General features: G+C 45.0%; 1 protein-coding gene across 4 annotated transcripts in view; it reads left to right on the top strand.

The window, feature by feature from the left end:
- cxxc5 (CXXC finger protein 5) overlaps positions 1 to 24,235 on the top strand; it is a 120,396-nt gene that overhangs the window by 70,313 nt on the left and 25,848 nt on the right. The window contains exon 1 of one of the 4 annotated variants that reach the window (XM_033029449.1): positions 22,966 to 23,035. The exons of 1 other annotated variant lie outside the window; for it this stretch is intronic. The gene's annotated coding sequence lies outside the window, so the exon portion shown is untranslated. 2 more of the 4 variants (XM_033029450.1, XM_033029451.1) reach the window with 2 other exon arrangements.

Raw genomic sequence — 24,235 nt, 5'->3', positions numbered from 1 at the left:
CCGACATTGTATAAACAAGATTGCAGTTCCATTAAAATAATCAAAATATATATCAGCTTATTTTAATTAATGAAAATATAAATCCTTCTGGTGCCTTTGGTCTGTGCCCATCTTTTGCTGTTTTGCTGGTTCAACTGGTATATGACATTTTTGAAAAAAATCGCATCATTTTAACAATTTAACAGTGATTTTAAAAGTTTCACCTCTTCACTACTATCGCTTTTCCCCCTTACCATCATTGATGTAACATAGCCACACAAATTATCTTGTTTTTGATTGTAATGTTATTTCATATCTACCCTAGTGTTTCACATACTCACACCTGCCTCTTCACCATTTATATCACAGCTATATGTGACCTGCTCAAAATCAATATTCCTGCAATTAGATAATTTTGTGCTTATCCTGTCTCCATCTTGACCAATGGACACAGAATTGGATAGTCCAATCTACATATAACTAAAGTCTCATCTTAACCACTTCCTGTCTGCGCTGTATATTGATTTTAGAAAAAACGCTACCATATATCGCTATGATTTTTGGCCATCTTACTCACAGTCCTCTTCCGCTGAGGCAGCCCCAAGGCTTTTTCCGATTGATGAAAAAAAAGTTATGAATGTTTAAAAAATCTTGAGGTCAGCTGATTGGTCCTCTCACCTGTCAATCACCACGATGAAGGTAACGCCCCTTCCTGGGGGCCAGGAGTATAAAGCCAAAATGGTATAAAATTGCATTTGAATTTGGTGGCCTGCACTCTGCTTGAAATGGTATGAAATTGCATTTACAATAGACAATAGACAATAGGTGCAGGAGTAGGCCATTTGGCCCTTCGAGCCATTCAATGTGATCAGGGCTGATCATCCCCAATCAGTACCCCGTTCCTGCCTTCTCCCCATATCCCCTGACCGCTATTTTTAAGAGCCCTATCTAGCTCTCTCTTGAAAGCATCCAGAGAACCTGCCTCCACCGCCCTCTGGCAGGGAATTCCACAGAATTTGGTGGCCTGCACTCTGCTTGAAATGGAATTTCAAGGAATAGCCATGGGTGAACTGCCAGCCTACCAGGCCTGAATGAGCTGCCAGCCCACCAGGCCCAAGAATCCATTCGGCCCACATTGTCCATGCTAGCCCTCTGGAAACTAGTCCCTTCAGCCCACAACACCCATACTAGCGCTCCAGAAAGCACCCCCCTCCCCCATCACTGGCCACCAATATTGGAATTGGTGGAGAGGTGGAATATTGCGTTGGGGGACCAGCCCTCCCGTGTGAACATGGGACCCAACGGGTCCCACTTAGTCTAGTTATACCATATAGTTTAGTTTAGTTTAGAAATACAAAGCGGAAACAGGCCCTTCGGCCCACCGAGTCCACACCGACCAATGATTCCTGTACATTAGCTCTTACCTACACACATTAGGGACAATTTACAGTCTTTATCAATGCCAATTAACCTACAAATCTGTCCATCTTTAAAGTGTGGGAGGAAACGGGAGCACTCGGAGTCACAGGGAGAACATATAGTCACGGGGAGAACATACAAATCCCGTACAGGCAGCACCCATAGTCAGGATTGAACCCAGGTCTCTGATGCTGTAACTCAGTAACTCTACCACTGCACTTCCGTGTCGCACTTATATTCCAACTATATTGTATAGTAACCTCACAATTGGTAACATACCTCACAAATGATAATTTCTCCCATTCGTCATCCATTGTTAAAATTCAGATGAACCAATGGAGTGAAATGCAAATAATTATCTTCAGATTTCCAAAACACACATGGTTTAAATCTCAAACTCATCACCTTCCCTACCTGTCATGTCAGGCAAAACCAGAAGGTACAGAATACTGGAGCACTGCGGAACCTTAAAGAAATGCACTGTACTCTCCCTTTCCACTTCAATTACACAGTCACCTGTAGCTGCTGCCTTCACACCAGATACAAATGCATTCCATTTCCCTCTGGCAGCAGCAGCAAAGAATGGCATTCCTTTTACCAGTGGCTTACGTATTTACAGTTGTGCCACTTTTGTGCATGTCATTGGCAGTTCTAACAAGTTGCACGATAAAAGCCAGAAATATAGGCGTTTGGAAACGTGCCTTGCAAAAAAATGTGTCCCTTGAAGGAATTGAGTTGAATGATTCCAATAAAAATCAAACTCAAGAAGAATGTTCTTTCCCTCGTGTTTTCCCCAGAAGGCATTTAGTCTTCCTGGACCATATTTAATTGGTGTCTGGAAGCTATTGAGAACTTTTCTAATAGTCGTTCAATAAGTAGCAGATAATAAGGGTCAGCAGCTGATTAGCTGATGGGACGTGTTCCTTAGAAGCATGCTTCGATTCTCATCGGATCTTGACACACATGCATTTTCTATCACTTTCTATCACAACCTGATTTATCCCTTCTTAGTCAAGGTCCACAGAGGTCAGTTGTAACACTCCAGTTACTGCCTTGATTGAGATCAAAGGGTGAAATATGAGACGTCCTAATCTGTCCTGCCACACCTGGCTGTACCATTACCCTGCAAGGCCTGTCTTTGCCCTGTAGGGCTTCAGAGAAGTGCACTTCTAATTCAACCTCCAGTAAGAGAAATGGAGCAGTAGGAATTAACCATTCTGTTCACATTCTCATTATGCCACAAGTCAACTTTCACCTAAGACATACACTAAAATAGGTGGTATCGTAGACAGTGATGACGGCTGTCAAGAATTTCAGCAGATCTTTGATCAGCTGGGCAAGTGAGCCAAAGAATCGTGAACAGAGTTTAATTCAGATAGGAGCTTCACAGGGCCTTCACAGTGAACAGTAGGGTCCTAGAAAGTGTTATGGAGCAGAGGGATCTCAAAGTACAAATACATACTTCCCTGAAAATGGCATCGCAGAGAGATAGGGTGGTAAACAGTTTTTTTTGGCATTTTGTCCTCATCAGTCAGGAGATCAAGTTTCGAAGTTAGGACGTATGTCACAGTTGTACAAGACATTGGTGAGGCCCCACCTGGAGTATTGTGTTCAGTTTTGGCCATCGTGCTACAGAAAAGATGCCATGAAGCTGAAAGAGTGCAGAGATGATTTATGAAGGTGTTACCAAGATTCGTGAGTCTGAACTATAGGGTGAGTTTTTGAAAACTATTACCTGGAAGGAAGAGGAGGCTGAAGGGTGATTTTACTTCGGAGTCACGTGAGTGACTACGTGAAGAACCCGCTCAGTGCGCAGGCGCGGCATTATGCCAGCAGTGCAACAGCGGCTTGCAACGGGAGTTAGGCTGTCCCGTTACAGGATGAACCGGACCGTCAGGTGAGTACCCTGAGGTCGGGTTTTCTTTTACAGGTGAGCCTTTTTCTGCTTGTGTTTTTTACAGGCAGAGAAAAAGGCTCTGGAACAAAACTGTCCCCCGTTTTCCCGTTGGGGAGGGGGGCAGCAACAGGCGGTAGGAGCGTTACCCGGTGTTCCGTAATTCCCCGACACCGTGCCGAGGCCAGCCCGCTAGTACCTGAAGCAGCGGGCTGGACGCATAGCCACTCGAGAGGCATCCGGCAGGTGTTCCCGATGTCGGACGGGACGTCTCTCCACCCGCACGGGGGGAGAGAGAGCCGCCTGAGCCGCTGGAGCGGCTCACGGAGCAGATGCCTGCGAGACGCGCTGCTTGAGGGGCGCTCTCGCATCTACAAGGCAAAAGCTCCAGAAGAACCTGTCCCCCGCTCGACTCCAGCGGAGGAGCGTTCCATTGCAAGGGGGGCAGCAACAGGCGGTAGGAACAATTACCGGTCGCCCCGCTATCCCATCACCGCGCCGAGCCCAGTCACGCTAGTGCCTGAACTGCGGGCTGGATGTCTAGCCATCCGAACAGGCATCCGGCCGGTGGCGTCCGATTCGTCGGACGGGGACATGTCTCCACCTAAATGGAGGAGAGACAGCCGCCTGAGCTGCATCCAACAGCAATTGGAGCAGCTCCAGCGAGATGCGCAGAAAGAGCGCTCTCGCGGAGGGAGGTCAGGCACCCCCTCCACAGTGCCTCATGCACTGCCCTCTGCTCCCTCATTACTGGAGGCTAGCATTGGTGACCAGGGCTGGGCTGGTCTGGAACAGGGGCAGGCGGACGAATTCGGGAGTATGCCAGGGGTGCAGGAACATGAAGAGCTGTTGGGTGTGATGGACCGCTTGTAGCAACCCCACGGGCTGGAGCACCGCTGGAACCAAGAATGGCGGCCAGCATCAACCATTACTGGAAAATGTGCTCGCTGAGGTGCTGAAACAACACAGCACCAGAAAACGGTGAGGCCCTCAAAGTAAAAAGTGTCAACAGCCAAATCTGGGGGCATGTGGGTCACACATCCAGACCCAAGAACTCAAGCTACAGCGGTTCCTAAGGCTCCTGACGTCAGCCATCACAGCCTTTGCTCGTTCCGTGGAGACCACGGAGATGGATACCTGCCAGCAGGATGTGCTGGCATTAATGTGTACCACACAATTTGAGATCAACAATCTCCGGAGGGAAACATAAGACCTGCCCTCAATCCCAAATTTGCTGGCTTGTGTAAAGCCCCAGCTGCGGAGACGGACGCGCTGCCATTTGGGAAAGATTTCAATAAAAACTGAAGGAGATGCAGGAAGCATCAAAAACCTTCGGCCTAATGAGGGCAGACCCCGGGACGAGCAAACCAAGACCTCCGATACCCAAGTGGCAGCACCCCACGGCATCCACCAGTCGACGTCCGCAATATGGGACTGGTGAACGCTTGGGGTCCGCACATTATCCCCAAAGATCTTTCAGATCAGGGCCCGCAGCGGACCCTCTGGAAAATGCGCCTCCCCCCAACATCGCCAGCACGTCAGAACAAAATCTTCAGGAAAATGAAGAAACAGAATCGCCAATAACCATGGAGGTAGGTGGGTCTGGTCCCTACCAGCATATAGAGAATAAGGGTGCTTTATTAACAGGGGGGAGATTACACTTGTTTAAAGAAGCATGGGGTATGGTCACGAGTGACAAGTATATACTCAACAACATTACAGGATATAAAATACAATTCATGTCAGAAAAAACGCCGCCAGTTCAACAATGGCCCCAAAGGATATTTCTCCCTCCGTCAAAGAGAAACGTGAGGGACAAGCTGAACTGGTGAGACTTATCACAAAGGGGGTCATCGAAAAGACCAAACATGAACCTTTGGAAATTGTATCGAATATATTCACTAAAACCAAAAAAGATGGTGTCTGTCGCATCATCATTGACTTAACATCACTAAACAAATTTGTTAAGTATATACATTTCAAAATGGAGACATATGTTACTGCCAAACAACTGAATTCCAAAGGACACTTCATGGCAAGCATTTATCTTAAAGATGCTTACTATCTAGTACCCATATACAATGATCATCGCAGATACCTAAAATTTATCTGGATGGTACAAAGCATTGCCCTATGGGCGAACTTCAGCCCAAGATTATTCACCAAAATATTGAACCCAGCCATTGCAATACTAAGAAAACATATTGTCATGGCATATCTGGAGGATATTCTCATAGTAGGGAAAACGATGGAATTGGCTGTGGCAGCAGTATCAGCTACAAAACAGCTCCTCGAAACTCTGGGGTTCGTCCTACATCCAGATAAATCTAAGTTGAAGCCATCCACTATCATGGACTACCTGGGCTTCACAATTAACTCAGTCCATATGACTGTTACCTTGCCAAAGGCAAAAATGGTTGAATTAGCACAATCATGCAACAAATTAATGGTCAACGAGCGACCAACTATTCGACAAGTAGCAAGAGTAATTGGGGAAATGGTAGCAGCATTTCCGGCTACACAATTCGGACCTTTGCACTATCAAAAAATTTTACAGAGAGCAAAGGTACGGGCAATAAAACGACATACAGGTCACTATGATCGTGTCATGAACTTACCCACTGAAGCAATATCAGAGCTACAGTGGTGGGCAGAAAACGTTTGGCATAGTTTCAGCCCTATCTTTATCACTAACCCTACTTTAGTTATTCAAACAGATGCCAGTGCTCAAGGCTGGGGAGCGACTAACTCCATATCCAGCACAAGTGGTGGATGGACTAAACTAGAGTCATCATTACTACTTACACTGGGCATTAACTATCTAGAGATGTTGGGCGCCTTTTATGGTTTAAAAGCATATGTATCTAATATGCAGCACTTGCATGTTCGGTTACAAATTGATAAATACTACGGTGATGGCTTATATTAACCATATGGGTGGCATAAAATCATTATCATGCGACAAATTGGTCAACATGATTTGGCAATGGTATGTCGAAAGACATATTTGGCTATCAGCTACTTACCTACCAGGTAAGCTAAACACCCATGCCATGAGAAAATTAAACGCCAGGGTTGCAAGTTTGAACAGACCTTACCTGGAACTGGGATTGTCCAAACAAACCATCACCACCATGTCGGCATCCCTTCGAACATCCACCAAGAGGCAGTACTTAACCAGCATCAAAAAAGGGAGAAGTACTGCCAGGAAACATGGACAACATACGCAACAGCTACAGCCACCAACATACTGGAGTTCCTGGCCATCTACACCACGATGTAGGGATCAGTTACAGTGCCATCAACACAGCGCAGAGTGCTCTTTCTGCTTATCTCAAACCAGCGGCAGGACAACAGGCGATGGGATCCCATCCACTGGTGGTAAAACTGATGAAGGGCATTTACAATATCAAGCCCTAAGCCCAGGTATACTCATATTTGGGATATCAGTGTGGTCCTGACATATCTCAGGGAATGGCCACCAGCCAGATCCCCCGGCCTCGAGCAAGCTACACTAAAGACGCTTAGGTTGATGGCACTTGTATCCGCTCAGAGGGTCCAGTCACTACACCTATTGCGACTGGACAACATGATCACAGCTCCAGACCAGATCTGTCGTTATCCAGCGACTGGTCAAACAGAGCAGACCAGGAACACCTAATCCAGTCGTGGCTTACCCACCAGAACCACGGTTATGTGCCATGACCTACCTACTATCCTACATAGACACAACCAGAATATTCGAGGGAGATGAAAAGCCTTGTGGGTCAGTCACAAAAACCTTATGGTGGGGTACGAGCCAAACCATTGCGAGATGGCTCAAGCAGGTGCTAGAAACTGCTGGGATAAACACTAACATGTACAAATTTTATTCCACCAGGGCAGCATCCATGTCGACGGCTAAAGAATGGACATGCCTATACACCACATCCTGGCTACAGCAGGATGGTGGGAAGGGAAAAGACCGTTCAGAAATTTTATAATAAGCCGTTGGCAAAACCTGGTTTATTTGCAGTAAAGATTTACGAACTGCAAATATTTAATTTAAGCCCAGGGGAGCAACTTAATTCTTTGTTGTTATTGTTTAAAAAATACCATTGTGTTTTTCTACAAATAGACTCATTGGTTCATTACGATAACACTTCCTCCCTCAAGAACTTCGGCAGTGAGTGAAATGAAACTGTTACACGGTTTGAAATCACAGAGCTTTGAAATCTTCACGTAGTCACTCACGTGACTCCGAAGTAAAATAGTAAGATTAAACGAGAACTTACCAGTTTGAAGTTTGATCTGTATTTTATGAGGAGTTACGATGAGGGATTACGTGCCCTCCGCTCCCACCCTCATTATATGGATCAAACTAATAAATTGATGTCTCCTTATCTTTACTATGTTTACTTCAAAATAACTGTGTCTATCTGTGATTCCACACCGCTGCTTGGAAGTATGCCGCGCCTGCGCACTGAGCGGGTTCTTCACGTAATCCCTCATCGTAACTCCTCATAAAATACAGATCAAACTTCAAACTGGTAAGTTCTCGTTTAATCTTACTATTTTGTTGGGGTGTATAAATTTACGAGGGGAATAGATTGGGTGAATGCACAAGGTAGGATAAGGGAATAAAAAACAAGACTGTAATACTTTAGACTTTGGACTTTAAAGACACGGCGTGGCAACTGGCTCTTTGGCTTATCGAGTCCATGCTGACCAGTGATCACCCCTTACATGAACACTATCAAACCAAAGGCAACACATCTTTAGCACTTTCAAACCAAAGGCAACACAGCTTTAGCACTTTCAAACTACATTTGAAAGTAAAACCACTCACAGTTTAGTAGACATGTGTCTATAGTGTTATTCACAGCTCAGACTGAGAATTGCGACCTCTCGCTCCCCCATCTTGCAGAGAACTGAGGCACCTCCACACTTCTGGGTTTTATAGTCCCTCCGGAAGGGGCGTGGCCTTCAGGAGAGAGAATCTCAACATTTTCTAAACACTAATAACTCTTTTATTTTTCATCGATGGCAAAACTCCTCTTGTCCTGTGCAGCGGAGGGGGAGTAAGATGGCCAAAAATCACAGCCGTAAGTGGCAGCGTTTTTTCTAAAATCAATATACAGAACAACAGGAAGTGGTCAAGATGAGACTTTTAGTAATATAGATAGTCCAAACATAGACAAATACCATAGGACCATGTTACAAGGGGTATCTTGGCCATCATGGATGACTTGGGCCAAATGGCCTGTTTCCGTGCTTAATGACTCTATTCATTACCTAAAGAAAGGTTGTCAATGGTGAATGCTTACGTATATCAGGCCTTTATATATTCATGCAAATTATACCATACTTGCCTTGCAATGGAATGAGCAGAGTTGACAAAGCTCTTACCAATCTACACCACTCTTTAGTCAGTATAAATTAAAAATCACACTTGAAAAATTCCAATCAACAGCCTCTGATTACATGTGAGGTCCTTGAAATAATGATACCCAAGCACAGTTACTGAATACTACATATCCACACTTCCATTAAATACTAACCTTTTACTCTTCTTAAACATTCCTTGGGATTGGTGACTTACTTCCTCTCTGTTCTTTGGGTTCAAAAGTGGCAATGAGGCCAATGTGAAAACCACAAACACTTCCCCACATGGGGCACGAGATGCCTGACAAAGAGCATGTGAGTGGTTTGTGAGGTGGTGCACTGTATCTGCCATTCACAAAGGGCTACATGGCATAATTGTTCTCAATACCTTCCTGAATGCCTCTTGTTCCCCCCCCCCCCCCCTGACCATTACACAAACCAACCTCCCTTTCATTAACTCCATTTATACCTCACGCTGCCTCCACAAGGCCGCCATCAAAATCAAGAATGGGTCACACCCTGGCCACTCCCTCTTCTCCTCGGTATAGTAGTATGAAAATGCACACCTCCAGATTCAGGGACAGTTTCTTCCCATTTGTTATCAGGCAACTGATCTATCTTACCACAACTAGAGAGCAGCCTGGAACTACTACATATCTCAGTGGAGGTCCTCAGTCTATCTTTGATCAGAATTTTCTGTCTTTATCTTGCACTAAATGTTATTTACGGTATTCCGTTTATCATGTATCTGTTCACTGTGGATGGCTCGATTATAATCATGTATTGCATTCCGCTGACCGGTTAGCACACAACAAAAGCTTTTCACTGTCCCTCGGTACACGTGACAATAAATTAAACTAAACTAGCTATCCTGAGTGGTCATGTGCCCAGTCGTCATTCATCATCATCGGCGGTCACTCGAAACAAGTATGACTGTTCTCTCCTCTTCGCAGGGTCGTCTACTTGTGGGTCTGCAGATGTCTGTAGAGGCCGATCCGCGATCCACACACCTTGGTGCAACGCGGGCAGTGGAGACTGGCGGTGGTTGGTAGTCATCGAGCCCCCTTTTCTCTCTCCTTATAGTGCTGTCGCTTTGTCTCTGCGACACGGCGAAGTTCTATTTTGTGACATGCAGCTCCTTCCTGTACGGATTTCCTCCAGGAGCGCCTGTCCAGTGCAATATGCTCCCAGTTGCTCGATGGGATGTGCAATTTCTTCAGACTGTTCTTGATGTTGTCCTTGAAGCATTTCTTTGGCCCACCGGGGGCTCACCGACCTTCCTTCAATTGAGAATACAGGATTTGTTTAGGGAGATGTGTGTTGGACATGCGGATGACATGGCCAGTCCATCGAAGTTGGTGCTGCATTATTGTGGTGGTGATGCTGGTCATGTTGGCTTCCTCCAAAATGCGGATGTTGGTGCGTTTGTCCTCCCAGCTGACCCTCAGAATCTTTCCTAAGGATCTTTGATGCTATTGTTCCAGGGCTCTCAGGTGCCTACTGTAGGTGGTCCATGACTCGGCTCCATATAACAGGATGGAGAGGACAACGGCTCTGTAGACCAGCAGTTTTCTTTGAGCCTTTAGGTCTCAAACAAAGACTCTTTTCCTGAGTCTGGCGTGGGCTCCGCTGGCACAACTCAGGCGATGGTTGACCTCAGAGTCGATGTCAGCTTTTGAGGAAAGAATGCTGCCAAGGTAGAGGAAGTGGTCAACGTTTCAAGAATGGTGTCCTCCACGTTTATAGTGGGCTGGGTTGACGGCTGGTTGGGTGGAGGTTGATGTAGGACTTGGGTCTTCTTGATATTTAACACTAGGCCCATCACTGTGTGCCTTGGCAAAGGCATTCAGGATGCCCTGGAAGTCTTCTGTGGTGTGTGCTGCAATGGCGCAGTCATCCGCGTACTGAAGCTCCATGATGGCGGTGTTACTCACTTTGCTCTTGGCCTTCAACCTATTAATGTTGAAGAGCCCGCTGTCACTTCTGTAGAGGATGGGGTCCCCTGTGGCAGCTCTTCACCAATGAGGTGAAGTATGGCAGCAATGAAGATGACAAACAGGGTGGGTGTGATGATGCATCACTGTTTGACCCCCGTTTCCACAGTGAAGGGCTCGGACTCCCGCAGTTGCTGAGCACTGTGACCGACATGCCATCATGTAGAAGCCTCAATATTCTGATGTACTTGTCGTGGCAACCGTACCTTGATAGTATGCTCCAAAGAGCCTGGCGGTCTACCAAGTCAAAAGCCTTTGTCAGGTCTATCAAGGCCATGTACAAAGGCTGCCTTTGTTCACTGCATTATTCCTGGAGTTGGCGTGCTGTGAATATCATGTCTGCTGTACCTCTGGATGGGCGGAAGCCACATCGTGATGCTGGGAGTACCTCCCCAGACAGTGGTAGAAGTTGGTTTGCGAGGACACGAGCAAGCACTTTGCCTGTTGTTGACAGGAGCGAGATGCCCCTGTAGTTTCCACATTCAGCCTTGTCCCCCTTCTTAAAAATGGTCACTATTAGAGTCTCCCTGAGTTCTGAGGGAAGTTCTTCTTTTTCCCCAGACCTTGAGGAGTTGGGTGTGGATGTGGTACCGGAGCTCCGGTCCACCTTCCTTTAAGATCTCAGCTGGGATTCCATCTAGACTAGTGGCATTTTTGTTCTTAAGGCTCTTGATGGCATCTTGAACCTCTGTCATAGTGGGAGGTTCTTCCATGTCTTCTCTGATGAGACTGTGGGGGATGTGGTGGGTAATGTTTGGTTCAGTTGTGCTGCTACGGTTGGGAAGTTCTTGGAAGTGCTTCTTCCATCGGGCGTTAATGGATTCATTGTCCTTCAGCAGTACTTGTCCGTCTTTTGAGCGCAGGGGGTTCAAGCCGCGGTAGGCTGGACCATAGACGGCCTTAGTAGCGCTGAAGAAGCCTCTGGTGTCACCCGAGTCTGCCAGTCTCTGGATTTCCAGAGCTTTTTCTGTCCACCAAGAGTTCTTAAGCTCCCTCACCTGGCTCTGGACGTTCGCCTTGACTCTGGAGTGAGCCGCTCTTTTGGCCTTACAGGTTACATCATTTTGCCAGGCACGAAAGGCTTTCCTTTTCTTGGAGATGAGCTATTCTATCTCTGTGTCATTCGCGTCAAACCAGTCCTGGTGTTTTCTGGACTTGGATGTTTTTACAGGTATTAAGGATGGTGGATTTGAGCCAGCTCCAGTGCCCTTCAATATCATCAGGATATTCCTGTTGGGAGGCTTTCCCCGAGAGAAGCCTGAAGTCGCTGCTAGGTAGCAGTTTCCTCCAGGCTTTCAAGGTTCAGCCTTGGCAGGATCTGCATCGTTTGAATCATTCTCTTCCTCTTGAGTTTGAAGAACATTATGGAACGGATGTGGCGATGATCTGTCATCTGCATCAGTCATGGCCCTTGCGATGTTCACGTCACGACGGTCCCTGGCTCGTACAATGACATAGTCAATGAGATGCCACTGTTTGGAGCGTGGGTGTCTCCAAGATGCCTTAAGTTTGTTTTTCTGGCGAAAGAGGGTGTTAGTGATGATGAGGTCGTGCTGAGCACATTTGCTGAGAAGCAGAGCTCCAATGAAGTTGATGTTCCCGATGCCTTCCTTTCCTATGGTACCCTTCCAGAGGTGTTGGTCCCGGCTGACCCTGGCGTTGAAGTCTCCTAGGAGAATAATCTTATCCTCCCTGGGGATTTTAGTGTCTCGTCCAAGCAGGCATAGAAGGACTCTTTTGCTTCCTCTTCAGAGTCTAAAGTAGGGCATAGGCACTCACAACTGTTGCCATCTGGTTGTTGGCAAGCACCAGACGGATGGTCATGAGATACTCACTGATTCCCACAGGAAGTTCAGAGAGGTGGCTGATGAGCTGGTTCCTGATGGCAAACCCAACACCATGGATCCTGGGCTCATCAGCTGCTTTTCCTTTTCAGAAGAAAGTGTAGCCACTCTTCTCCTCCTTCAATTGTCCTTTGTCTGCCCTCCGGGTTTCAGAAAGGGCAGCTATGTCAATCCAGCATCTTCGCAGTTCTCTTGTGATGATCGCGGTTCTCCCCTCTGGTCTGTTACTGGTTGCACTACCCATCAATGTGCACACATTCCATGCTCCAAAGTTCATATATTTCTGTGCGTCTGACCATTGTTGGTGATACCTCTGGAAGCGGTAATCCAGTCGGTAGGTTTGAGACAGGCTATTTTTAGAGCTGTTCTAGCCCTTTCCCCAAGTGGGGTGAGCAGAGTGGATCCTAAAGAGGACTGCTCAGTCGTGGGTGCAGCTGCCGAAGGGCTCTTCTGCCTCGTTCCAACTGAATGTAGCACCCACCGTCTGATGTGGCAGCTCATGACCAGGGGCTTCCAGATCTCACAATCCTGCCCTCGTCGCCACTTGCTGATCGCCATAGGACTTAATCCTAGGCGTTAGGGTGCATTCCCTACATGGTGGATGCTTGTGCGTGACTTTGTTTAATGTGGGGAGACTGGTGCACAGACAGCCACCGCACGGTCCTTGACAGATTTGGGTCAGGATCCAGTGGCATTGAGTCCAAGATGACCAGAGACCCTTTTCTGTTGCAGCCTTCATCCGCTTTCCCAGCCGTTGTGACGCTCCACTAAAGTGTGCCATCATCCTCCGCCTGTTCCACCATTGAGGTCTTGGTAGGAGTGATCTTTGTCAGAGACCACCCCCTCGACCTTACCGCCATGTGTGGCCCTACCAGGAGCATAGCTCCAGACGGCATCGCTCTCAGGATCTCAGGACCACATAAGTTTCTCTACTACGACAAGGTGACAATCCACGGAGAATTACAGATGTTGATTTCCTGAAGGAGGCTTTGAGCACATTCTCGAATTTAATCATCAGTCTTCCTGATAAACTCTTCCATGACAAACTCAATATAGAATGGATGTTTGGTGAGTCTGGTCAAGGATATAAATTATGTTGCTTACCCAATGTGACCAATTGAGTGTATTCATTGCCTGGGAATGGGGTGATGGCCTGGGAGTGGACACTGTGACTAGTTTATATTATAGCCACTTAATGACACTGATATTTTATCTGCTGCCAAGTGATCAAAACCAGATTCAGTCTATGCCTACTGAAGACAATGGAGGCAGCTCATAGTTCCCGGTTCCTTGAGAGTGCCTCTAGATATTCTGGGTGTGTAGACAATAGGAATATGGGCGAAGAGATTGAATGTTTAATCCCAACATAGGTGTTACCAATCTTTGGTCTTCATTCTTTTTATCTCACATCTATCTATATATAACTAAAAGTCTCATCGTGACCACTTCCTGTCTGCGCTTTATTTTGATTTTAGAAAAAACGCTACCATATATTGCCATGATTTTTGGCCATCTTACTCATAGTCCTCCTCCACTGAGGCAGCCCTGAAGATTTTTCAGATCGATGAAAAAAAAAAAGTTAGGAATGTTTAAAAGATCTTAAGATTAGCTGATTGGTCCTCTCGCCTGTCAATCACCATGATGAAGGTAACACCCCTTCTGGGGGGGGGGGGGGGGGGGGGGGGGGGGGGGGGGGCAAGAGTTAAAGCCCAAATGGTATGAAATTGTATTTGAATTTGGTGGCCTGCACTCTGCTTGAAATGGTATGAAATTGAAATAGAATTTGGTGGTCTGCACTCTGCTTGAAATGGTATGAAATTGCATTTGATCAAAAAGTCAAAAAGGCACAACAGAGGATGTACTTCCCATGGCAGCTGAGGAAGCACAATCTGCCACAGGCAATGATGGTCCAATTCTACATGGCCATCGTAGAGTCTGTTCTCACCTTCTCCATCATGGTCTGGTTTGGCTCAGCCACCAAGCACGACACCTGGAGGCTGCAGTGAATTGTCTGATCAGCAGAGATGGTTATTGGCTGCAACCTTCCCTCCATTGATGAACTGTAAACTGCAAGGGCCAGGAAGCGAGCGGGCAAGATCATCTCTGACCACTCTCACCCTGGCCACAAACTCTTTGAATCACTTCCATCGGGAAGACGACTATGGACTGTCAAAACTGCCACAGCCAGACATAAAAACAGTTTTTATCCACGAGTAGTTGCTCTACTCAACAGCCAAAAATCTGTAGCCTCCCTTTGAAATGGTATTTTGATGGTTCACATGCTTGATCAATGGTGTTTTATCATTCAAGTTTTATTATTATTATTATTATTATTAATATTTAGTGTTTTCTGAGTCATTCGTAACTGTCACTGTATGTCATGTTGTTACTTGTGGGCGGAGCACCAAGGCAAATTCCATGTATGTGAACACTTGACCAATAAACTTACTTACTTGAATTTGGTGGCCTGCACTCTGCTTGAAATGATATGAAATTGCATTTGAATTTGGTGGCCTGCACTCAGCTTGAAATGGTATGAAATTGCATTTGAATTTGGTGGCCTGCACTCTGCTTGAAATGGTATGAAATTGCATTTGAATTTAGTGGCCTGCACTGCTTAAAATGGTATGAAATTGCATCTGAATTTGGTGGCCTGCATTCTGCTTGAAAAGGTTTGAAATTGTATTTATATTTGGTGGCCAGCACTCTGCTTGAAATGGTATTTCAAGGAATAGCTGTGGGTGAACTTCCAGCCCACCAGCCGTGAGTCAATCAACTGCCAGCCCACCAGCCATGAGTCAATCAACTGCCAGCTCACCAGCCGTGAGTGAGTGAGTGAGTGAGTGAACTGCCAGCCCACCAGCCGTGAGTGAGTGAACTGCCACCCCACCAGCCCTGAGTGACTGAACTGCCAGCCCACCAGGCCTGAGTGACTGAGCTGCCAGCCCACCAGGCCTGAGTGACTGAGCTGACAGCCCACCAGGCCTGAGTGACTGAGCTGCCAGCCCAATAATCCATTCGGCCCACAATGTTCATACTAGCCCTCTGGAAACCAGTCCCTTCCGCCCACAACACCCATCCTAGTGCTCCAGAAAGCCCCCCCCCCCCCACCCCTCCACTGGCCATTGGTGGTGAGGTGGAATATTACGTCGGGGGATCAGCCCTCCCGTGTGAACAAGGGACCCAACGGGTTCCACTCAGTCTAGTAGAAATATAAATGGCACTATTGCAGCACAAGATCACAGAACATGAAATTAGCCTCAATGAGAGCCATTGTTTGGTTACCATAAGTGTCCCTTTGTAATCGAAAGAACAGCCAATGTCTAGGGACATACTGCTTGACATAGTTGCTCCAAATATCACTTTGGTGAAGATGTCCGTACATGCACTGTTGACCTGATTCAGTGTGCAATGTTGATTTGATGTTTTATTTAAAATCAGTAATGAAGTGAAAATGTTTCTTAAACAAGAGTATAACAGCAGAAAGGACAGTCACCCATCAGCCATCCCACCCTACTCCACTCCACTACCTCCTGAAATATTTATGGATCATTTATCAATTGATGGAGCAGACGGTTTAGTTGCTGGGTGATATTATTTTTCTGGCTGTTCATATGGTTTTACTGTTGTTTGATCCTTAAGTTCATAACACAATAGCAGAATTTGGCCCTTCAGCCCATCGAGTCTGCTCCACCATTCCATCATGGCTGATCTATTTTTCCCTCTCAACCCCATTCTTCTGCCTTCACTCTGTAACCGTTAAATACCCCTTACTAATCAAGAAACTATCAATCTCCGCTTTAAAATATACCCAATGACTTGGCCTCCACTGCCACCTTTGGCAATGAATTCCACAGATTCACCACTCCACGGCTAATGAAATTTCTCCACATCTCCATTCTAAAAGTTCGTCCTTTTATTCTGATGCTGTGCCCTTGGGTCTTCCATTATTGGAAACATCCTCCCCACTCCACTCTATCTGGGCCTTCACCATATGATTGTAATTTCAATTTGCAAAATTGTATGGCAGGTTTAGTTATGTTTAAAGATACAGTGTGGAAACAGGCATTTCTGCTCACCAAGTCAGTGCCGACTAGTGATCCCATACACCAGCACAATCCTACACACTAGGGAACAGTTTACAATTTTTCCGAAGCCAATTAACCTACAAACCTGTACGTCTTTGGAGTGTGAGAAAACCAGAGAACCCAGGGAAAACCCACTCGGTCAAGGTGAAAACTTACAAACTCCGCACAGACAGCACCCATGGTCAGGATCGAACCAGGGTCTCTGGCGTTGTAAGGCCGCTGTGCAACCGTGCTGCCCTTGAAAAATGTTTCTCCTGATTGCCTACTTTCTGCACAAATCTGTGGCTCCCGGATATTGGTGCAAGGTCCCCTTGGCGTACAGCATGATTGAGTGAGGGGGTAGAGACGTACAGAGCAGGCCAAATTACTAGGAAGATGAGGAAAAAGATAAATATTCTCACCAGCAGACCATATTGACAAGGGTGCTCAGGCTGCAGTTCTCCAACCTAATTCTCAGGGAGAATGTGTGACATCTTCATTCCAATAAGGCCACTCTTTCTCAAATCATGAGTGTTTTTTTCAGAGCGATGCAGTTTTTTTTTTTTTGCAAGGCATGTTCTCCCTTTTCATGCACCCAGATCTCCTGCTTTGCTGAGCAGCTGGTTAGAACTGTTAGTGGTGTGTACAGAACAGGTTTAACTGTGAAATATGAAAGTCATCAGCAAAGGAGTCACATTCCTTGCACCTGCTACCAGAAAGAAACAGAAGGTAGGAAGGTAGTCGTGCCTGTTTGGTTTAGTTTAGTTTAGTTTAGAAATACGGTGAGGAAATAGGTCCTTTGGCCCAGCGAGTCCCCACTGACCATCAATCTTCTGTTCACACTGGTTCTATGCTGAACCCACTTTCTCAGCCACTCCCTACATACAAGGAGCAATTTATAGAGACTGATTAACCTACAAACCCACATATCTTTGAGATGTGCGTGGAAACCGGAGGAAACCCATGCAGTCACAGGGAGAATGTGAAAACTCCACACAGGCAGCAACCAAGTTCAGATTTGAACAGGTTTCTGTTGTGACACAGCAGCTCTACCAGCTTCACCATCTACCAGCCCGGTTTAATTTTTTTTGAACTGATTTAAATTTTCATTGTTTTTGAGGACAGCAGCCACAGGTAGGTTTGTAATGAAAATGGAAGGAGAGAGAATAGAGCTGCATCAAGGTACCGGATTGGTTCCTGGTGTCTGTTGAGGTGAATGTGTCAATGGCATTCACAGAAGATAGACACAAAATGCTGGAGTAACTCAGCGGGTCAGGCAGCATCTCCGGAGAAAAGGAATAGGTGATAGACTTGAGGTATGAAAAGTTATTAAAGATATGAAAAGGTACAGAACAAATCAGAGCCGGCACCGATGGAGCCCACAATGGTCTATTGTTGGCTGTGGAAGTGGTGATTCTGAAAGGATACAAACAGTGGTACTATAACAAAGGCATACAAACAGTGAAATTATAATGAAGGGATAAGAACAGTGAAACTATAACAGACGGATAGAAACAATGATCCTTTGTGCTAATGAAAGATCACTAACCTGTTTCTCTCTCCAGAAATGCCAGCTGACTTACTGCATATTTCTAGCATTTTCTACTTTCATTTTAGGTTTCCAGCAACTTCACATTTGCTTTTGTATTGGCTGAGTGGCTGCTTTCCATTATCCATTGCCTCCTGCACACTGATACGCTAGTTGTGTACTGCAAGATGGAGTTCGCTCTGGCGATGAGTGCAATGCAACGTACTTACCTCAGGTAGCTCTTGGTGGTTGAATAGCTTGTTGTATGTGCAAGATGTGAGAAGTGGTGTGCGACTTGCAGCAGGACGAGGTAAGTGAGCTTGTGATGTGAGCTGTGAATATTAGCTGTGAATTCTGATTTATGGAGCTTATTGGCAGGAGAGTGATGAGATGCGGTGAAATGAGTTGTGCCTGAGGCCAATGGTGTGAGTGGTGGGATATTGCATTTGACGATGATATTGTTCACCCAGACCATCAGTATGAAGTCATTACCTCTCTTGTGGCACTCTCTCTGCAGGTGCTCAAATTCCGTCAGCAGATCTTCGAAGACAAACTTACACGGGGGTCATGAGCTCATGCGCAGAGGGTCTCCTGGCCTCCGGCTGAAGCTGTTGGACTCAGTGGGAGACATTGTTTGTGTACCATTAAGTGTCCCTTTGAAATCATGGGGCAGCCAACATCAAGGGACATACTGCTGGACATATTTGCACCAGATATCACGTCAGTGAAGATATTCATACATGCATTGCTAACATGATTCAGTATGCAATGCGAATTTGATATTTCATTTAAACTCAATAATACACTGAAAATGTTTCTTATTCTTTTATTGCTGAATAAGAGTAAAACTGCAGGAAAGGGCAGTCACCTATCAACCATCCCACTCCACTACCACCACCACCACCATTTGGATCTCCACCATCAAAGCCTTCACTGCATTGCCTACAAACCTTCTTACCCCCCCCTACTCAGACTCTGCTATACGTTGCTGTTTCTCCAGTTAGATTTATTTTACCACAGCCAACACCTGCTTTACGGGTGCAAGCTAGCTTTAAGTGTTGCAGTCCAGCCCTATCTGCTGCTTAAAGTTATGATTCTTGGTCCCTTGCTGAAATGTGCAGCCAATAAAGAGTAAACTCTTAGGAAATCAGCACGCCACATAAAGTTGCCATGCCACCGTGCAAGCAATGGCCATAGGTTAACCTTTCATCATAATGCCCACACCTATTTTGAAATTGTTGTGGTATCTTATTTAGCCCTGGTTGTATATATGCACTGCGTAAAGTTTATTTTGCAAAGATTGATTACAGCTAGCTTTCTGAAGTTTGTTCACAGCTTCTCCATGCACCAAACACGAGTTGATGAGCCAAGTGTACAGAATCAATGAAGTACTTCATCACACTGTTTAATCGCACTCTGTCTCAGCAGAGAGCTAAAGCACACGGAGAAGGAAATGGAGGAGAAGTGTATTGCAGATGGGAGCACATGGTGCAAGTATGTCTGGAATTAAAAGATGAAATCCTTTGGCCGGAGGATTAGCTTAAGGGCTTCAGCAGATGTTGACCCCAGAGCTGCTTAGGTCACCAGACCTACCCATGAGTTGATAGGTCAGAGTCAGCAGCAGCAATTCATCCAGCCACTTTGGAGTTTCCAAGCAACAGATACGTATTTAAGGATGATTGTGGAGGAGTTCACAACTATATTCTGCATTGTCTGACAAAGCTGCAGGAGATTATGGAGTATATGGACACTCCTGGGCCAAAGGGAGGACATGCAATCCTCCTGTAACATAGCTAAGATTCTAAAGGCAACCACCACTTCCTTTGCTGAATCCCTCAGTAGGAAATGATGTAATTTTGGATATTTTCATCCACCTATACTGGTCCATTCCTGGATTATTGTAGAAATCTGCTTCAGGATGGCTATGGGCAGTTTCATCAAGATTCTGGTAGAAACTTGTTTCTTTAATTGTTAAGATAGTTTGCATGTGAAATTCTTTAATCATCTAGACCCTTTCTCATTTGCAGGAAGCAAGGCAGCTGTGAGTGCTGAGTATGTAGTATCAATTTTCTTTAAAACTGATTGATCCCTTGAATCACTTCTGTGTTGTCACCTGGCCTTCAGTTGTAAATTTAAGCAATCCCGTGAAGGCATTTTGTTACAAAAACAAATGTAAAATTACTAAAAATTGGATTCCATCTACCAGCTCTGCCCATTTTGAATAGGATATGTCATTATGTACTCTACAAATAGCGAAAACTCTGGGTATGATCAGGTATATATTCACAATTTGATCTTAAGACTCACCTGTATTTTCACACGTGCAATGGGCTAAAACACGATACTTATTTATGTTCAAATATATTTGCAATTATGTGAAAATGATCTTCCACAGAGGCTGTTAATGAAATGAGCAAAAGACTATAGTCATGTCTGAAAAATAATGGCCAAATCATCAGCTGAAAAATCTACAGCCCAAATTATAAATACTCCTGCATATTGAACTTGACTTTCCCTGAATGGCACAACTTTACACTACAGCTTGGAACTCCTGATGTTGCTTAGAGCGTTCCAATGGTGTTTAAGTTTAATGAAGTTGTACTTTTTTTTGGTGATGATTATCCATAATCAAAGAGTTTTCCCACCCTGATCATTCCTTCTGCTCCCTGCTCCTGTACAGCAGAAGTTTGGAAGTGCACACCACCATACTCATACACCATCACCACCACCTTACCACCATACTCTGTTATCAGGCTTGGTTTGTTAAATTCTTCCATAAACAAGGGTACTCTATCTCATTGTGGACGTAGGAATTTGCCTATGGAACTGATATGCTGAGAACTATATTCTGCACTCTGTATCAACCTCTTTGTTCTATTTATTATATATATTTAAGTTTGACTTGATTGTATTTGCTGTCTGAAGAAGGGTCTCGACCCGAAACGTCACCCGTTCCTTCTCTCCAGAGATGCTGCCTGTCCCGCTGAGTTACTCCAGCATTTTGTGTCTACTTTCGATTTAAACCAGCATCTGGTTCTTTTCTACACATTGATTGAATTTACTGTATGTATAGTATATCAGATCTGTGTGGATAGCATGCAAAACAAAGCTTTTCACTGTACACACATTGACAAAACTAAACCTAATTGTTCATTTATATGGCTGCAGAGCATCTGAACTCTGATTCAAATTTCTCAAAGCTAAGTGCTCAATGTATGTACAAGATTTTCAGAGAATAGTTTGATGATGAATTTTCATAAATCTGTTGGAACACAGAACACAACTAAGTGCCCGTGTACTCCAGAGCAGCGGTACAGCGTTGCTACTGGCAATTATTACCGTATTATCAGCTCCATCCTTATCTGAAGAGTTAGGAAAGTAGCAGCTTTGTGAAGTGTTGAATTCCCGTATATCAATGCAATACTTGATCATATGTATCAAGTGCAACTAAAAGTGAATATTGGTAACCTGGATCTCTAAAAATACCGCTCAAACGTCCATGTGAGAACAATTAGTCCCGCGCCCCCACCAAGTACTCGATTGCTGAAATGATTATTGTGGGAATGAAAAGAACCACTTGAACGTTTCCCCTCGAAGTCCTAGGAGTACATTCCACTGGTAAGAATAGATATCGAAAGGCACGGGTGTAATATTTTAAGTCAAAAAATAAAAGACCTTGTGTGGATCAAATAATTGAATCGAAGCATTCAATCAGCGTTATGCTGCCGAAAACGGCCTCATTTTTTTTTGACACATTAGACATTAGCTTCAAGAAAGCAACATTTGAGAGTTATCAAGTCAGGGCGAAACAATATATTTTACCGAAGTCTGAACCTATCAAAATTCAATAAAATAATTCAAAATTCAAAAAAGAAATCCGATGTTGTGACACTTTTTATTGAACTAAAATGGAAGTCAGTAAAAAAACTTTAGTTATCGCTTTAGTCAGCAGTGTGAACGTTAAACATGATGCTTAAGGTTTGTTGAATAATTTTTTCCACATTTGTGCGAGACCTAAGACTTTAAATGTGTGCTTAATTCCTCTCTTAAATCCAAACGTGCGGTTATTTCAGAGCTAACAAACCTCAATATAGCAGCGCTCGAGGTTTTCTTTTTAAATAAACCACGCACACATTGTGTGCAACTGGAGTTAGTGGGGGGGGGGGGGGATATGGAGACCGAAGCGAGAATGCAGAGCGTATCTGTCTGTCTGTGTGTGTATGTGGGGGGAGAAAGGTTTCGACAGTCCGGCTGCGAGGCGCAAGATTAAAGCAGCCAGTGGCTGTGTGTTGATGTGTTGTTAGCTGGTTGCAGAAGCTCCAGCCCGATCGATACTCATTGATTGTCCCTGACGAGCTGCTCCACTTTCCAACCAATGTCAGCCTGTCTCCGGCTAGCCAGGATGGGGGAAAAAATGAAATTAAGGAAAATCTCTGCCGCCCTGGCGGTGTCGTTTCCACACACTTCACTTGGCAGTCTGCCAGACCAAGAAGCACACCGAAAAGATGGACTGTAGACTGAAAGGGGGGATCAGATAAAGTGTCCAATGCTTTTACCCAGAGCGTGAACTCGCACGTTTTAACGTGTTCCAAATATTGCAAGCGCTTCTGTAGAATGCAGGATGTTTCTTCATTGAGACACCCCTATGGGGCTGTGTGTGTATTAAAAAAAATCTGGTCTTTTATTGTGAAACTTCTCGCAGTGGTTTCTGTACATATCCACATTGCTGCAAATTGAGTGTCGTGTAATGCGAACCCGGAACGGTGCAAAATGCAATTAGGAGATGCACGGGGTTATATATTTTTTTTTAGTTGAAAAAGGTTGAGCCATCGTTTCACCTAGATCCAGTTCGGTTTTTGTAGCGCGCTCCAAAAATCTATGAAATGTGTTTGCATGTACTTCCAGAGCGATCTGGGATGTAGAGGAAGGCTTGCAGGAATCGGAAGGTTGTAGCCCTCTCACTTTGTGTTATTCAGTGAGTTTTTGTAACACAGTTGCCGCGCGGCACAGTTTCGCACGGGATTGTAGTGGCCGCTTTGAAGTGTGATTGTGATCTGTGTGGCTGGGTTTGTTTGATCCTCAGTGCTGCAGCTCCCAGATACTGGCTGGACAGGCACATCCCTCCCTCCGTTGGATCTGCCTTTGGTAGGTGCGGGGGGGGAAAAAGGGCCTGTGTTTGCAAATATGCAGATGTTATCATGCCGAAATCTTAGCGTGCTGTAGTGGGGATGAGGCAAAGAAAAAAATTGCAATTTTTTGGATGACCGGTGGGGATGGAAAGTAGTTGGTTTTGTGCCGATAGTGAATTATTGCCAATGTTGGTCGCAGTTAACATACGGGCTTCAGCTCATTGGTGCAAATTTAAAAAAAAGAGAGAAACACACAAAAGTATTTGCTGTGAATTTGTATCACAGAAATAGTCCATGCTGCCAACCGTGTAACTCGTGCAGTTCGTAAATTGGCCAAAGCATGTTTACAAATTTTAAGCGTGCATTTGCTTCTTTTGCACTTCCTTTAAAAAAAATCAATTTTACCCCTTACAGTTTATGGGGAGCTGTGTGTGATCCCCGTCTGTTGTTAAACCAGGGTTTCCATGCAAACGATCCGCGTGCATTAATCAAGAAGTTATGATTGTTATCTATCACATTATGTATCTGTGTTTTATTTTCTAAGCCATGTTCACCAGGGGAGCTCCCCCTCTCCCCATAAAACTAGTATTTCTTAATTGTTGGACTGCCGTTATGGTTCAATGCCACAGATTACATATATTAACCGACAGTTTACTAAATGGGAACAGCGCATTGGATCAAAGCAGCGTTTTGTTTAGTGACTGTATAAAACGTTAATGCACAACCATTTGGTGTGATTCAATGTATTCCCGAAATTACAGTCGTGGTGATTATGGGAAGTTAAGCAGTATGAAAGACCAAAACAAACTGTATGGAATAAATGGAAGTAGAGTATATAGATATTGTGGGTTATTGTGCTGTACCACAGAGTTCTTGATTCTATTCCATGGCTAGGAAGGGGGAGGATTCTGACTCTGGCTTTTAAAGTCCCCGAATGACATCACCTATGTCTCAGAACAGTCGTTAGGGGAGTGATTGGTAAAATACTGATAGCTGCCAGGTAACGGAGTAGAAAAT

This window comes from Amblyraja radiata, chromosome 11 (assembly GCF_010909765.2).
Source record: "Amblyraja radiata isolate CabotCenter1 chromosome 11, sAmbRad1.1.pri, whole genome shotgun sequence".
Lineage (NCBI taxonomy): Eukaryota > Metazoa > Chordata > Chondrichthyes > Rajiformes > Rajidae > Amblyraja > Amblyraja radiata.
The sequence above is the reverse complement of the archived record's forward strand: the minus strand, read 5'-3'. Positions and strand labels throughout refer to the sequence as shown.